At 53.6% G+C, this 17,671-nt stretch overlaps 1 protein-coding gene across 7 annotated transcripts in view; it reads left to right on the forward strand.

Annotated features, from left to right (window-relative positions):
- Positions 1-17,671, forward strand: part of CSMD2 (CUB and Sushi multiple domains 2) — a 624,779-nt gene that overhangs the window by 263,800 nt on the left and 343,308 nt on the right. The window lies entirely within an intron of this gene.

The following is a 17,671-nucleotide window of genomic DNA, read 5'->3' on the forward strand; positions in this document are numbered from 1 at the left end:
TTGCCAAATTACTTTCTAAAAGCATTACATCATTTTACACCGCCACTGGCTGTGTGTGTGTGTCTGGAGCACTGAGACTTAAAAATGAAAGATTGTGAAATATGCTGTAGCGAAAAGAGCATGGACGTTGGAGCTGGGGGAGGGATGGGTTTGAATCCTCCACTGAAGAGCTGGGTGGTAGTCAACATAAAAGAGCCAGCCCAGCCTCAGTTTGCTTATCTGTAAAATGTGCAGCTACTTCTCTGCAGTCATGTTGAAGGCTGTATGAGAGTGAATGGATGATGGCATTCGGCACAAAGTAGCTCTGAACCAGTAGGTGTCGTTGACCTGGCTGGTGGCTCGAGGGAATTTTCCCGAACCAACTCTGGAGGTGTCCTTACAAGGAGCGACCTTCGAAGAAACCCATCCGCCAAGGGGGAAACGCTTTCTCGTAGCTGCCGACTGGCCCCAGCTATAGTCCCTGAGGCCGGTTGCGTGGCTGCCCACCATGCCCTGCTCTGTCTGCAGTCAGGGCTGAGGGAGGAGCAGCAAGCCCAGCCTCCATGGAGGCCACCACCTCCCCCTAGCCAGGCCCTCAGCTGGAGCCTCTCCTGCGTGGACACGTCCCCAGGCTGGCACTTATCACCTGCTGCCTGCCCTTGCTTGCCCAGCCCTGCCAGTTTGACCTGAGCATCTTTCCAGCTTGTTTCTCTGCACCACCAGGGCCCCAGCCTTGTGCAGGTGCTGTCATGCCCACAACATGGATGTGGCCTCCTGCAGGTCTCCAGAATTTCTCCCTGCCGCCCACACTCCATCCTGGCTCCTGGGATCCTTCCCAATGTCTCCCTTCCTGGCCACTCCCCCCATGGGGTAGAGTCCAGGCCCTTGGCTAAGCACCCAGGGACTTGCACTGGGCTGTCACTGCTGCACTGTGCCTTGCTCTTCTACATTTCCTTATTCAATTTGGGATTGGAATTCTGAAGGTGATTTTTTTTTCCAAAGTTCAGAATAAGAAGGGTATTAGCAGACTCTCTCTCTCTCTCTCTCTCTCTCTCTCTCTCTCTCTGCCCTTGGGCTGTACTGAACACTGATATGCCTGTTCTGTGTGCACCCTTTCAGTAACTCTGAGATGGGCGTTGGTTTCATTCCCCTTTTATAGATGAGAACACTGAGGCTCATAAAGTCAACATAGCCTATTCAGTGAGCTCTGCTGGGGCGCAGCAAAGCCATCTTCTCTGTTGCTAGAGTCCCTGCCCTCAATCACATATCAAATCCCAATTCCTGTCATACGTTTCGTGCCAGAGAACCCCTACTAAACCGATGGTATCTTCCTCTGTCTGCATAGCTTATGAGAAACACAGGCATGGAATGCACACTTCTAATTAGCCACTAATTACAAAACTTGCTGCCGGCCGGGGACCAGTGTAGGAACTCAGCAAATTCTCCTCCTACATACTCCAGGGCCACGCACAAGACTCCCACCCTGAACCCCAGTTCCCAGCACCCCCATTCTTACATGGGTTCATGATGAATTCCCCAAAGAGCCCTGTGCATCTCCCTGGGCCTTCTGCAGCCGGTCATTACGTGGCACACGGTGGACACCCGATAACCGCACTGACTTAAATTGGATTGAATTGAGCCAAATTGAATTCAGAAGCAGATACTCTCCAGCAGCGGCTGAGATTTAAGTTCATTGTTGTCCTAATCATCTTGGGGCAGATAACACTGCTTCCTTCCTCCATAAGCCAGGATAAGCACTCGGGGTTTGGAGGACAGATGTCTTAAGGGGCGTCTGTCTGGGCAGGGCAGCTTTTTCTGCCTGGACCACTGGCAGCAAATCTGCTCTGTGCATGTTCTTTGATGTCGTTCCCTGATATGTCTTAGAAGTCAAGCAATCTGATCCACTTATGTCACTGTACAACCTTGGGCAAGTTGCTTAACCTCCCTGGGCCTCCAGGGCTTCATCTGTCTTTGTCCCAAGGGGCCGCCGAGTTGCGAGATTGAATGTCAAGGTCTTACTATGTGCGTTGCAGAGGAAGAGTGCACGTGTCTGGGCAGTGATTACAACACATAGCTCAGTGGGGACACATCCCAATTCTCTCCTGGGAGTGAGCCTAAGAGTGAGATGTCTCAGAAAGGGGGCACCTGCTGTCCAGGTTAGGGCTGTGGGTCCCAGAGATGAGGGGGTGTCCCGGATGGTGGACCCCTTCCCCGCGACCTGGGAGAGTTCTGCCTGTTCGAGGTCTGCCGACTCCTTGGTGCCATGGATGCTCCCTGAACTTGACCAGAGAACGTTTCCGGATCCCATTCTTCCCTGGAGTGGGGCGGGGGCGGTGCCTGAGTAGATGAAGCCAGGACCCAGTCACCATTTCCGATACTGAGCCCAGGTCATCTAGAAGTCGTGGATCAAAGACCACCTTTGAGAAAGACTGACCGAGATAGGACAAGTGTGAGGCACCTGCATCTCACAGTGCTCCACCATTGGCCGCACTGTTGGCATTTGCTTTGTCCTCTTCACCCTCCACTTATGGTCCAGGAAACCATCCAGGCCTTGGAGATTCTGAGAAACTTGCCTAAGGACACACAGCTGGGCGCCAGCAGTCAGCACTGAGTCCCCAGGTCTGCCTGGCACTTACAGGCTAGCACGGCACCTGCCGAGCAGAACTTGGCACCTGCTTCGGGGCCAGGGAAGGGCCCGTCCTATGGAAGAAGGCCCAGGTAATTGGCGGAAGCTGACTCACTGGGTAGCTGCAGGAATCAAACCTTGACTCTGTACCAGGTAGAATCTAATTGAATAGGACAGCTTCGGGGCGGGGGATCCCCATGACGGTGTTAGGTGGGGGCAGGGCAGTGCCAGAGGGAGCATTGCAGAGGGGTTGATGAAGTGGGCTGGTGTGCCTGGGCCTGTGGTGCCTGAGATAGGGAGCATTGATGGGTCTCCTCCCCTACTGGGGGCCTCATGTTCCACCCAGGTGTCCGTCACTGCGTTGTGGCCATGGAGAGAAGGGAGGTGGGGGAGGGAGTAGTTGGGTCGCCGTTCAGGGTGAGGATTGACAGGGCCACACATCTTGAGGCTTCTCTCCTTCACTGTCTTAATCATGAGGCGACAGAAGGCACGGGCGACCCCCGGAGGGGCAAGAGCCCCCGGGCTCCTGTATGGCTGATCACACCAAGTGCTGACTCTGCAGGGAACCCACGCTTTAGTGGGGAGTCCCCCTCAAACTGACTTCCAGAAGAACTGGTGAGTTTTCACATGTGGCCCGCCCATGAAGGCCAGCCCCGTGCCGGGAAAAGCCATGCCCCGAGCAGAGGGTATGAAATCACATGGGGTGTGCAGGGTGACCAGTCCTTCCATGCCCACTCAACCACCCGTCTTCCCAGAGTCCGTCTCACCCTGCAGACTGGGTCACCTCGGGCCACGCCCCCATCGCCAGCCAAGTTCTCCAGCAGCCGGTGGTTGAGTCGCAGCCTCCGCCCACAGGCTGTCTCATCTGAGGCTGCTTGTTTCGCCTGCTTGCCTTGGGCTTATAATTGGCATCATCTTTGTGGAAGGTTATTTCACAGCCATGACTACGATAGAACATGTGCATATGGCTTCTAGGAACATGTATTGAGGAAAGAGAGACATCAGATATGTAAAGGATGTTCACTGCAGTGTTATTTATCATAGTCAGGAAGAGGAAACAGTTTATGTCCAACATAAATGGTTCCATAAACTGAGGTGCCTGGGGCTAATAAAACATGTGGCAATTAAAATTACAATCTTGCAGAATTTCAAAGAAACTGGAAAATGCTTAATCTGTGATATTAAATGGAAAAATCAACACACAAAACTAAATGTACACTATAAACTAAAAATTTTGCACACACACATATTTACTCGCCATTAAAGCAAAACATGTTAACACCCTCAGCTCGGAATGGGGTATTAATGTACTTTTTTTTTACGTTCTTGTGTATTTTCTGAAAATTTTACGACTAGCATAAATTACCTCCTGGGTACAACAGAGAGCACTCAGTACCAGTTAAAATATTTTCACAGCTCCCACCGCCACCTCCACGGCGCAGAGCATTCGTCCTCGTGGAGACTGCTAGAGTCGGACACATCCTACCCCAGGCTCTTCTCCCCACCCTCCCCACACCTGGCCTGTGCACCAGGCTGCAGCTGCCACCCGCCCGCCTCTCCACGTCACAGCCACCCGTGCTGCCGTGTCTCGGTCCCTCCTGCTCTGCCCGCCTGCCAGGACCTTCAATTCAGGCATCTCCGCCCCTTGCTGATGCCTAGTTGCTTCCTGCCCTCTTCCACTGCAGAACATTCGTTAGAGATCCATACCATCACCTGGTGTGGTGCTCGGCATTCCCGCCTGATGTTTCTCTAAGGTTTTTGGGGGAACCCCTAGGAAGGAAGATTAACTCTGTCTTGGAGAGGCAGGAAGGATTGAGGAGGAGAGTTCTTGAGGACCGGGTAAGAGTTTATCAGGCAGACAGTTGTAGAACGTGTTCCCAGCTAGCAGGCTCTTGTACCTACTTCTCTCTTAGCCCTTATCTCACTGCGTAGTGCATTGCATGTGGGTCTGCATCTCTCCCCCACCAGCCAGGGAGGGGGCCACCAAGGGCAGAGCAAGCGCTTGTGTGCCTTGCAGCGTTCAGTTCGTGCCGGGCATCAAAAAGGCAGTTTTTTTCCCCAAGCGTGCAGGTCTGAAAGGACCAATAAAGTAGTTACCTTCCTCCTTGTCCTGGTGTGAATGGGGGAAAGAGCGCATGCTTATTATCAGCTATCAGGTTTCAAGTATGCACGCAGAGATACCGAGAATGCTTTATCAAGAGCCTGTTGATGTGAACCAAATGGAAGAAGTTGTTCACCTGGCAGACATTAAGGGTATATTCTGCTGCATTTGGGCTTTATTGGAATACAGGAATTCCACCAATATGAGCTTTGCTTCCCCTTTAAACAACAAACGCCAGCTTCAGAGCGATTCCTTTGAAATAAATCCAGTTTGAGGAATGTTTCTCTTGGAGTCATAAAATCTTTATGGCAAACTTTCTCATCACACAGACTATATGAGAAGGGAGAGAGAGCCAGAACCGCTGAGCTGGAAGTGGAGACTGCAATATTTTCTCATATACGGGCCACACATTTAATGTAAATAGTGTTTAAATGCAAATCCAATACTGCCTGCGCATTAGCTCCGAAATCCTAGCTCTGTCCAAAGTTCTGAATCTGTGAGTTAAGACGGCTAAATCTTTGGTTAAAGAATAGGCTGTATGGAAAGATATCCATTTGAGAGAAAATGTCTGAATGTATTAAAAGATCCAGTAATAGATCTTAGATATTAGAGATAAGAACACAACTGGCAGAAATAAAACAACTAGTGCTCTTGTCCTCTTAAAAACACACACACACACACACACAGAGAAAGAGAAACAATAATTTGATAGAGCTGAGCTCTCCACCCAGTTATGCAAAGGGTCACTGACTTTGGAGCCACGTAAGCATTCAGCACACATCATCGAACGCCTCCCATAGATTGAGCACTGTACTAAGACATCAAATTAGATAAAGCATAATCGCTGGTGTCTGTGAGGTCGTAATCAGTGCTGCCTCCAGCACTAAGCAGCTGTTGATCCTGCGCAATTCACTTACCCTTTTAAGCCTCAGATTTCTCATTTAAAAATCCAGGATCATAGGAGCTCACAAGATTATTGTGCAGATTAAATAACGTAATACTGGCACAAAGTGCTGTGCACAGAACTTAAAATATGGTAAGCTCTCGGTGACTCTACCGTATTAGCACTGGGTAGGATGCACTGTGCTAAGTTCTTTTTATCCATCATCTCATTCGTTCTCTCATTTGTTCTACACCAGTCATGTCAAATACATTTGAATAACTCCTTTACATGGGAGAGGAAAATGCATCTCAGAAGAATGGGGTTGGATACCTTGCCCAGGTTTATCATTTGCTAGTCGTTGTGAGCCGACTACATAGCCAGTCCTCTCCTCCTCTAACGCCAGTGCCCACGGTCATGGTGTTAGAGGGAGTGAGGTGAACTCCACTGCCATCGGGGCTGGCATTTTTCAAAAGGCAAAAGTCTAAAGGAATGACATGAGCACAGGTCTCAGGTGCTAGTGTGAATTTCAGGTCAGGAATGCCTGTGAGTTACTAGCAATGAGGAGGATAAATCTGAATTCTTAGGGGGATGATCTCCATACCCAGACTCCCAGGAGGTGTTCCACCAAGGTCCCCAGCCCACAGCAGAGCAAGAAGGGGGACCCGAGCCTGGAGAAGAGCAGCCAGGCAGATGGGCCACGCTTGGGTGAGTGGTTAACCAACCAGGCTCCAGGGACTCAAATTCCATGCCCCATGGCATCGGAGATAGAGGAAGTGGAGTCCAGAATCGGTTTGACGAGAGGGAGTGGTATTCATGATGAATTGCTTGCTGGAGACTCTGGCCCCAGCTGTGTGATTAAACCAAGGCTGAACCAAAGCTAGCATCTGCAAAGCCACCCCAGTCCCACACGGTCCTTTCGGGGGAGCCCCCACCGAGCTGGCTCTGCATGGTTCCGGTCCGCATCCACTGGAACAAGGACAGTGGGGGCTCTGAACCCGAGACAGCGCCTTGCTACCTTGGTAGTGAGAATGACCCTTTCCTTGCAGCCCAAGAACTTGTGTTTCAGCCCTGCAGACTTGCGGGAAGATCTTTGCTTTCCTCCCTGTGGGGATCAAAGGGCTGCAAAACACAGCAAGACCCCTTTCCCTCCCCGCGGCTGCCCTGCAAGCAGTGGGAGCTCCTTGGAGTCCTGGGATGGAAATTGGAAGGGTGAGCCTTCAGGACTGTGTTGGAGGCTTGCTTTTCTCGTTTGTGGCAATCCTGTTCTGTCCTGGGGCCTCCCTGAGGTGCCCCTTCCAGGCCTGCCCTTCCATGGGTGTCTTTCTCACGCAGACTGGGGCCAGCGCTGGGGCAGGCAGACAGATCAGCATGGGTTGTTCATGGAGCCGTGCTCCCTGTCCGTGGCCTTGATCAACGCGGGGAGCAGGTGGCTGTGCTGTGTCACCACAATGACTCCTCGGCAGGGCCTTTGGTCCCTGTTTCTCCTTCCAGCTGCAGAGGTCAGGGCAGCTGGCCCCACGCCGCAGCAGCTCCAGGGAGGCCCATGTTGGCGTCTGATGAAAGTCAGCAGGGGTCTCCGGAATGGACCAGGCACTCGCTGGTCCCTTGCTCACCTGTGATGCTGGCTGTCCCCGTTAGATGGCCAGGGTGGTTGATCCCATTTCGTGTACAAGGATCCCCAGGAGCTGCTGGCCTTGTGTTCTACCGAAGCTGAAGGGAAGTTGTGACATATCTGAGAAGACAAAGCAGGAGTCTCAGGCGATTTCCAGTGCTTCAGTTGCATGCGGTAATGGCCTCATGGGATGACTCCTGGCTTTACTCCTCTTCTCTCTGTTCGTCAAAATGCATGGCCCCCCCAGGGGGAGGGGGGGCACTCCAGCCCCAGGAGTCTACCTGACCTTGCGGTTCCAGAGGCCCAACTGACTGCCTCTTTTCCTACATCTCTTAAGTCCAGTTGTCAAGGAGCGATTCTCATTGGCTCTGCTCATTAGTCACGTGTTCTCTCCTTGTCCAATCAGCTGCTGCTCAGAAGGGGCACATTCAGGGGGGGTGTCCAAGCACAGTGCGGGGAGCCCACCCCTTCAGCAGCCAGGCCAGAGGGGCAGAGTGCAGGGCAGGCCCCGAGAAGGGAGCGCGGATGAGCGAGCTCACCCAGGCCTCCCCTCCACTTGGAGCCTCGCTGTCTTCTCTCTGGCCTCGCTCAGGAGGTAATGGAAAAAGCAGCTCTTTACGTTCCTGTCCTCGAGCCCGGCAAAATCCTAGGGAGGAAGGGCCCGAGAGTTCGGGAGCAGTCTCAGGCCGTTCTCACCCCTGCGGTGTTGTGTCCCCGGCGCTCCCCGTCTGCCAAGGGGAGCTCTGTAAACACCAGGGCTTGTGGAGACTGCTGGGAAGCCCCTGAGCAGCTCCGTCTCCCAGAGTCGCCAAGTCATAAGGCCCTGGGATTTAGAGGTATAATTAAGAACAGATGAGCCTCAGCCACGTGGATGGCGAGGATCGAGACCGGACCCAAACAGCAGGGAGAGGCTGGATGTGCGTGCCAGGCCTCCGCCTCCCCCAAGTACAGCAGGGGCACTGACTGGCCGGATCAGCAGCGTAGGGACCTTGGTCACTGGTGTCGCCGGAGCTGGGAATCCCAGCCTCCCATTCTCCCAAAACGTGTGACGCGGCCTGTAAACCCACTCCGCAGGAGCGGGAGAGGCGAAGTGAACGCTTAGGCTTGCACCATGCATCAGTCTTCTGCTGTGATGGATCGGGGGACCTAGAGTGGCCTGTCCCCTCCCTCCCGGGCAGCCATTTGCCTTCAGCCCACGCGTCCATCTTGCCCAGAGGGCGCTGGTGCTACAGCCCTGGGTTGGTGCTCCCAGCCTCTTCCGTTTTGACTCCTTTCGCAGCGTTTTGTCTGACTTCGGTTCTTCCTGGAAGGTGTGGAAATACCAATAAGGCAATACTCTATTTTATTTGATCTATTGACTACGGCGACCTGAATCTGTGTTTCCGTCATGCCAAGAATGTTCTGACCTTCTACAGGAAAATGAATGCTGTCTGAACCAGAGCCAAAGCGAGTAACTTAGAGGGAAGCAAGCAGAAGCCGGGGGCCTGGGGACTTTCCTGGCCTTCCATCGCCGGGGAAACGCGGCCAGGGTCTTGCAGGTCTGGACTTGGCGCAGCACGGGAAGGGGTGGCACCTGCAGCTGCTATGGGAGAGGCTATGGGGTGAGGGAGCTGCAGCCAGAGTGAGTGCCTGAGTTGCACGAGCTGATGGCTGTGTGACCTCAGACATGCGGTTTAAGCTCTCTGTGCCTCCATCTTCTCCCCTGCAAGCCAGTGGTTAGAAAAGAATCTGCCTGCTGGGGTTGCCATGAGCACAGAAGAGTTAGTCCACGGGAGGAGCCACACCTGGCATGCAGTAAGGGCTCGGAGTGGTCCCGGTTTCCTGGGCATCGCCTTGCTTTCTGCTCCATGTCTTCTGGGATTATTCTCACGCTAACCCCAGGAAATAGATTTTTGTGTTCCTATCGAGCCATCAGTGCAATGTCTGAGGCTCAGCAAATTGCCGAGGCCACATAGCTAAGTAGCAGGGACAGATTCGGCCTCCACGCCCTGTGTTCGTTCTGTCTCACCCTGCGGTCAGCCTGGCTTCCTGTCATCTCAGACTCTCCTGTCCCATCTCACTGTCGAGTGTCTGGGTTCCCCCCAAGTGTCAATGACCCTGGAACCCGGGCACTACTTCCTAGCTGTGACAACCTGGACCAGTTACTCAACCCCTCTGAGCCTGTTGCTGGGAATTGGAACTGGAAACTGAAAAAGAGAACAGTAGCCCCTGGTGATCCCAAACAAGCCTGGCCTCTGCACCCAGGCCTTGGGGCTTTCCTTTGTCCATAAATAATCTTACAAAATGTCAACAGCAGACAAGGCCACTCTGTGCACTTGATGGATGAAGTTGAAAAGAAGACGACTTCAAAATCATGTCTGACCTCAGACAAAAATAAGAACATTGCCCACTATCCAAAACGACCTCATGGCGCCCTCGCTCCCCATCTTGCCGAATTGCAACGCTAGTCTTGCTTCTTGCCTCCAACCTTCCAGGTAAAACGTTGGGAGTAGCCAGCCTGAACATGACAGCTCCTTCTTAGCAGCAACCAATGGGGCCAAAGCTCTACTCCCTTGAACCCTCCCCCTACATGGTCACCTAACACAGCACAAAATCCTGCCATGAGTTCCTTCCAGTACCTTCTTACAGAGGCACCCTGCGGTTCTTGGAGGCACTCGTTCTCCCCCATTGCCACTGGTCCACAAACCCAACTTTGGGCAGCTGTGAGTGGATTCCTGGCTGAAGTCAGCCTGGGGGGTGGGGCGGGGGAACAACGTTGACACTGCCTTTGCAATTCAGCATGATGAGGCCTGGAAGGAGAGTCTGGTGCCTAGCTCGTGTGCAATGTATGCTGGTTGGTCGATTCCATTTCTTGCAGACAAGAGCCAAGGGGCACCCAGAGTTCTCCCTACCCAGCCACTTCTTTTTATATTTTAAAAGATTTATTTATTTACTTGAAAGGCAGAGCTACAGACAGAAAGAGGGAGAGGGAGGCTGGCGCTGTGGTGCAGCGGATTAAAGCCCTGGCCTGAGGCACTGGCATCCCATATGGGTGCGGGTTCTAGTCCTCACTGCTCCTCACCTGATCCAGCTCTCTGCTATGGCCTGGGAAAGCAGTGGAAGATGGCACAAGTCCTTGGGCCCCTGCACCCACATGGGAGACCCGGAAGAAGCACCTGGCTCCTGGCTTCGGATCAGCGCAGCTCTGGCTGTTGTGGCTATCTGGGGAGTAAACCAGAGGATGGAAGACCTCTCTATCTGTCTCTACCTCTCTCTGTAGCTCTTTCAAATAAATAAAAATAAACCTAGAAAGAAAGAAAGAAAGAAAGAAAGAAAGAAAGAAAGAAAGAAAGAAAGAAAGAAAGAAAGAAAGAAAGAAACAGAGAGAGATATCTCCACCTGCTGATTCATTCCCCAGTTGATTGCAATGGCTGGAGCTGTGCTGCTCCGAAACCAGGAGCCAGAAACTTCTTCTGGGTCTCCCACTTGGGTCATCTTCCAAGCACTTGGGCCATCTTCCATTGCTTTCCCAGGCCTTTAGCAGGGAGCTGGATCGAAAGTGGAGCAGCTGGGACATGAACTGGCACCTTTATAGGATGCCAGGGCCACGTGCAGATGCTTAACCTACTGTGGCACAGCACTGGCCCCAAGCAGCTTCTTTTCTAAAAAGTCCACATAAACCCCTGCCATGGTGGCCCTGGGCACTGAACCTCCCCTTTCTGCATCTCACACCTCTTCCTTCTGCACTGCAAACCTCAACCCCATGATAACCGTGTCTGCCTCTGACATTCGGCCCTGTGGTCTGCCTCCCCACCCCCCACCATGGGGCATCCTCGAGGTGTTCCATACAGCACAGAGAGGAGGCAGGGGTGCCAGGTGACCCGTGGAGTAACCATCAGGCCTCTGCGGTCCCCTTCCTGCCCCCTGGCAGAGTGGGTCCTCTGCAGGTGGGAGTTCCCTCTTGCACACCGGTCAGGGCAGAGGGGATCAGAGGAGCCTGTCCAGCTTCCCTGAGCCCAGAGATTTCCCGAGGCCACGGAGATCTTCTGTTCCCGCTGCTGCTGATTGCAGATGATGCTTTAGAACACAGGGCTGCACCTGCTCGTTTCAGCGTGGGCTTCGAGGAATCTGGTGGTTCCTGACCACAGGGTGTGGAGGGTGGGAAATGCTCGTTCAGCCTGCAAGCCCAACTGTGAGCCTGGCATGTTGGGGTGGGGTGGGAGGGGAGTGGCTACGGGTGCCCATCCAAGTCTGGGCACCAGCCAGGCCCTTCCTCAGAGGGGAGATCCAGGTGTTTCTCTGTGTGAACAGCCGAGCACAAGCACAGGGTGTGTGTGTGTGTGTGTGTGTGTGTGTTTATGTGTCCAGTTCTGTCAACTCTGGTATTTGCAGAGTTCCTAAGAGGAGCGGGATGGGCCACCGACAGGCACAGGACCAGAGGGACTGTGTGCCCCTCCTGAGTCAATCCCTCATTTCCCCACCAGCCTGCACTGAGCTTCTCACTGTGTGCAGGTTCCTGGTGTATAAAATGAGGCGTGGCAATTACCTACCTCACTGGAATTGGTTTAAGTGAGATAATTACATGGAATCGTTTCAAGGCGTCCCAGGCATGGCAGATGCATTCAATGAAAGTTGGCTATGATGGCTTTGCTCCGTGGGAAACTTGGTGCTCTGTTTTAGGGCTCTGTGATGCTACAGCAAGGTCCCTGCCCTCCTCGGTCAGTTACAAAGACAAGCAATAGCCAGAAGGAACTGTGCGTGGTGGTGGTGATGTGTGAACTTACGCAAGCTGTTATGGGAACACAGAGGAGGGTGGGAGAGTCAAGGAGGGCTTCCTGAAGGAAGGGGCACCTGACCTGGGTCCTGCAGCATGGGTCCAAGTTCTGCAGACCTAAAGGTGGGAAAGATGACCCCAGCCTGGAGTAGCATGTGAAGAGGTCCTGGGGACACAGAGTAGTGTTTCTGGGGAAATCCAGTGTAGCAGGACTTTGGAGTGGGTGTGTTAGGAATCTATTGCTGTGTCACAGGTAGCCCACAAATTTAGTGGCTTAAAACATTTATTGTCTCATAGCTTCTGTGTGTGGTGGCTGTTGGTGGTGTGCAGCCAGTTAAGCTGCCCCAGGCCCACGTCAGAGAGCCAGTCCGGTCCTAGCTGCTCTGCTTCCAGTCCAGCTCCCTGCTTTTGTTCTGTTTTTTTAAAGACATATTTGAAAGGCAGAGTTACAGAGAGGCAGAGGCTGAGCACCAGCCCCTCCAGCTTCCTGCTAATGTGCAGCAGGTGATGGCCCAAGTACCTGGGCGCCGACACCCATGTGGGAGAGGAGGAAAGAGTTCTGGGCTAACAGCTGTCGCAGGCATTTGTGGAGTGAACCAGTGAACGGAAAATCTCTCACTTGCTCTCTTCTGCCTCATTTCCCTGCCCTCTTCTTGGCTCTCTGTCACTCTGCCTTTTAAATAAATACATAAGTATTTAAGAAATAAGGGCCTCACGTGTGGCTGGGCTCGGTTCTCTGGCTTAGGGTTTCCAGGTGTTCACAAGGCTGCTTGCAGGGCTCAGTTCTCCGGTGATGTGAGCCAGGGACAGCCCTCACTCCTTTCCATAGGGCTGCTGTCTCATGGCCACTGTCTTCATCAGAGCAAGCCAGAGAGAGAGTGAGTGAGAGAGAGAAAGCCAGAAGTCACCGTGTTTTGTAACCCAGTGTCAGAAGTGCCGTCCCCATCACTCCCTCTGCATTCTCTTCATCAGTATCCAGTCACTAGGCTCAGCCCCCCCACAGGGGTGGGGGTCGCACCAGGGGTCATTTCCGTAGTTGCCCACCACAGTCTGCCCTTTGACCCGCAACGATTCACCTTCCTTCCACATGCGAGAGACAGCGTGTGCCCTGCTGTATTCATTTCAAGCAAGTCACTAAGGCCAGACACATTCAAGGGGATGGGCTGGCACAAGGGTGTGGATCTCAGGAGGTGGGGCTCACAGGGAGCATTTCTGAAGCTGCCACCATCATGAATGTCAGGGACAATGCCACTGGTGAGGCCCCATTGCCCTGATTATGCTGTGCCAGCCTCCCTCCCATAGGCGATGGGCAACGCCACTCAGCAGAGACAGGATTGGAAATGGAGCAATGCATGGGGGTGCAGTGACAAGGTGACTGCAGCAAAGGGATGGCCTCAAAACAGGGTGCTCATTGTGCCCTTGGCAATCTAACCCAGAGGTCAAGGCCAGCCCCGAGAGGCACCTGGCCCTCTGGGGGCTCTGGTCAGTTGCCTCTCCCACGTGGAACTGTTTCTAATGCTGCTCCTGCATCCTTTAAACTGAACTTCAGAGACCGGGACCGGAGGTGCTTCTTACACACCTGCCTCTGTTTGCAGCAGTGGCCCAGGCATTCCATCTCTTCCCCAGGATACTGCGGACAGCTGTCATTTGGGATAAGAGGTCATGGGACAGGACAGAGTGGGCACCAATGCCTTTGTGACCTCATCCTGTTGACCCCAGCCTGTCCACAGACCTGACCTCCAGCCTTTCAGGCCTAGGACCTGGACGCTTCTGCCCCGAGATGTCAGTGTCTCCATGGAGGCTGAACGCAGGCCCAAGATCCCTGTGCTGCCTGTGGGCCCGGATGCCAAGTCATTGTTTTGCCACTGGGCTCAGCTTCTCTGATTCACTGGATTTGAGGGAAAGCCAGTAAATAAATATAGCTCTTCCCCTCTCAAGAGTGGAATCAGTGGGCAGATGCGAGAGAAAGACAAGGATCAGAATGGCACCTGTGTTGCTGGTGAACTGATCAGAGAGTGGAGAGTGAGGCAGAGGAGCAGAAGAGAGGATGGAGAGGAGAGGGAGGGAGGCTGCAGTGAGCGTGGTCCACTCCTCCCAGACCCACCGGTCAAATGTGTCTGGCCCCTCTGCAGAGTGAATTAGAGGCTGCAAGAAGGAGAATTCTGTGGTTCTGGGGTCCCAGAATCAGTGCCACCTGGGGGTTTTCAGAAATGCAATTTGTGGGTCCAAGGTCCAGAAATACCGAGTCGTACCCTGGGGTTGTGGTGAGCCCCGCAGGTGGTCTCAGACAGGCCCTGATTGCCCTATTGGAAGTTGTTCCAGTGGAAACTTGAGACCCAGGAAGAAGTGTGTCCCTGGAATATTCTGCCATCCATGCCCAGGCACTGCCCCCACGCTGGGAGAGTGAATCACAGAGAGAGATGTCGCCACAGTTGGAGTTGAGCTTGCAGCTGCCCCAAGGGATACCAACTGGAAGCTTCTTGTCCTCCCAGATCCAGAAGGGAAAGCATTATGGGTCTGGGGTTTTCCAGCCTTGCCTGCTTCTCTTACAGTCCTCGGAGGGGCTGGCATACCCTCGTCGGCACGTCCTAGCCTCTGAAGACCCTGTGATGACCGATAACTAGGCATCAAGCACACGGCTCCCCACTGTTGAAAACTTCCTGTGGCTGCTTGTATTGATCAGCTTTTCGCCGCTATAATGAAAGACCTCTTCGTTCTATGAACAAGACTTTGGGGACTAACTTCCTGAGTTCAGCTGGACGAATGTTCCAAACGTAGCACTCCCACTACACTTTGGTTTCAAAACAAACTCCTTGCCAAGGCTCACACTCCAACTGCATCTCCCCCGCTTGCTCTCACTTCTGCCACTCTCGTCTTGCTTCTGTCCCACTAACATTCTAAGCTCTCTCCTGCCTCAGGCCTTGTACCTGCTGCCTGGCAAGCTGAACTCTCCCCTTAAACCTCAGCATGCCTGGCCCCCTCCTGCCCTTTAAACCTGACCTCAAATCTGATCTCTCCAGAGAGCCTCTAACCACCCGGGTCCGTGTCCTCATTTGTCTCACACCCCTGCCTCATTTCCTCTGCCACATTTGACAGTAGTGCAAAGTGATCTGGCTTTATGTGCTGACTTCCTTGTGGTCTGTCTCCTCCTCACTGGAATGTAGCTGTGTGTCCCAGTACCAGAACCATTCCTGGGATGGGGCAGGCACTGGATTTACATGAATATGTGTTGAATGAATGAATGAATAAATAAGTGACTTGGTGAGCACAGGAGAAAGGGTCAGGGTGGAGCCATTCCTTCACCAAGACGTGTTCCCCAAGGACAGAGCACCAGAGCCCAGTGGAGCAGGCCTGGGATACTGGCAGCACAAGGGGTTTCCCTCTCACCTGTTAGCTTAGGTCCAGGCTCCCCCCGCTTCTCGCCACCCCCACCATCATTGTGTTCCAGTCCTTAGCAGTCACATGCACCTATTGTCTTTGTCATAAAGGGCTGTCAGGGAAGTTTGTGATTGGCAGGGGCACAGCAGACTGTTGTCTAAACTTGGATTTGGCCACCCACATTCATGAAATTGATCACTTGGGAAACCAGAAAGGGGTGGCGTGAGGGCCCAGGGCCAGCTCTGTGGGCTACCTGTTCCCAGGGAGTGGTATGGTTCATCACACGGCTGCTCCCACCATGAGCCCACCATCCACACTGGAAACCAGGCAGCACAGCCTTCCAGAGCCTGGTCTCAAAGGAAGGGAAATTAACCGGGTAGAGGGTAGAGGCTGGAGGCAGACACCAGGAGAAGAAATAGCCTCTTCCAAAATTAGGAGGAAGCCGGCAGTCAGGGAGTAACACGCTAGGTTATCTGTTTTGGTGGAACAGATGACCACAAATGAAAAGCATTTCAATGGTTCACTGGTTCTGTTGAGACATGCATTTATACGCTTAGGGGCCAGGAGCCCAGTAACAGCTTAGTAGGATCCATAGCTTGAGGTCTCACAATCTGGGTGGCGGCCAGGGCTGCATCCTCATCTGGTGGCTTATCACTTCCTGCGGCGGTGACACTGCAAGCTCCCGCGTTTGGGGGCTGTGGGCCTGAGGGCTCCCTCAGTGGCCAGAGGTTTCCTCCAGGTCCTGGCCACATGGGCTTCCCAAACGTGCTTGCGTAGCTCATCAGTCAGTAAGGGAATCTCCAGAGCAAACCAGCCAACAAAGGGGAGTGTGACATCTCGTTTCTTAACCACAGAAACGAAGCCCGCCCCCTCTGCCATTGTCCACCTGTTAGATGCTAGTCAGGGGCCCTGCTCCCACTTACCGGGAAGGCATTACCTGAGGGTGTGAGCACTGGGAACAGCTGTCCAAGAGGGGGTGTACCTCTAGGTACCCATCGGTGTCCAGGTGTGTGCCAGACGCTGTTGCATGTGCCACCCCCATTGAAAGCAACCAAGAACACAGCAGCACCCCCATTGTGCAGGTGAGAAGTCTGAAGCTCAGAGGGACAAGATTGGAGCCACCGTATCCTGGCATCATGTTAACCTGCGCAGGTGCAGACACTGAAGGGGCCAAGTCCTTACAGTGAGAAGCAAGGGGTGGGGGGAGGCAGGGGTGGGGGTAGCCAGAGGAGCAGGGGTGCAGCTCCCTAGGAGATGCGCAGCCAGGAGGAAAGGCTAGGCTGAGCATTACACTACGAAAACTGAGAGCACTTAGGTCTGGTGATCTCTACTGTCTCAATGAAGCAGCAAATGAGGGCGTCTCCGGAGAGGGTGGGGGGTGGGCCGGAGGGAAGCAGAGCCAGGCTGGTGGAGAATGCGGGCCAGGACTTTTGCCAACACTAGGATGAGTTTGTTGAGTTGAATATGGCTTTTTCCTCTATGGAGACCTGAGATTGTCTTGGTAGGGCCCCCTCTCTGCTCCCCCATCATCATTGCCTGTGATTCGTGCCCAAGTCCGCCTGTCTCATCAGAAGGGGAGCACTGGCAGGACGAGAGCCTAACGGTGTTCTGTGTTGTGTCCCCCGTGTCCAGCCCAGGGGACCCCGTCCTTAGCAGCCTGCCTGAGTCTATGTGGCCTCTGGCCTCCGAAGACTCAGGCGGGTCTTGAAGACTTTTCAAAACTGTGTTTTGGCTTTTGTTCTGCAAAATTTCAATGGCGCAGTAGAGCAGAGCGGGGGTGGACTGGAGTTAGGGAAGCGCGTCGCACGAGTAAGGTCACCGGAAAGGCGGGCTGGGCCCAGTCGTTCTGAGATCCACAGAACCACAAGAGATCCACAGCACCATTCGCCAAGTGTCCCCTCCCGGTCTCGGCCAGCTGGCATGCAGCACTGCCTGCGGTACTTGGTGCCTGGAAGACTCCAGCTATACACAGACAGCCCAGTCCGTGTGTGTGAAGCGACCTGCACATGGCAGGAAACCCAGCCCAAACCATCTTAGGCAGAAGGCGAAGAAGTGTGTAAGCTCATTGTCACGACACGTCCTAGAGATCACCCTGGTATCAAGGGGCCTGGTCCTCAGGCCCTGAGAGACTGTCAGCAGCCCCCAGCTGCACCCACCCCCCCACCCACCCACAAGGCCTGAGATCCACTCTGATTGGGCCAGCATGGGTCACATGCCCATCATTCAACCAATCGCTCTGTCCAGGGAGGTTCTGTCCTCTGAGCAAGCCTTGACCACAAACGAGAGTCAGATGTGCTTTATGGCCGAGAGGAAGAGGCAGGGACGCCAGGTGGTCATTT

Source organism: Oryctolagus cuniculus, chromosome 7, assembly GCF_051225735.1.
Source record: "Oryctolagus cuniculus isolate XC-2025 breed Fujian yellow rabbit chromosome 7, ASM5122573v1, whole genome shotgun sequence".
NCBI classification, from domain to species: domain Eukaryota; kingdom Metazoa; phylum Chordata; class Mammalia; order Lagomorpha; family Leporidae; genus Oryctolagus; species Oryctolagus cuniculus.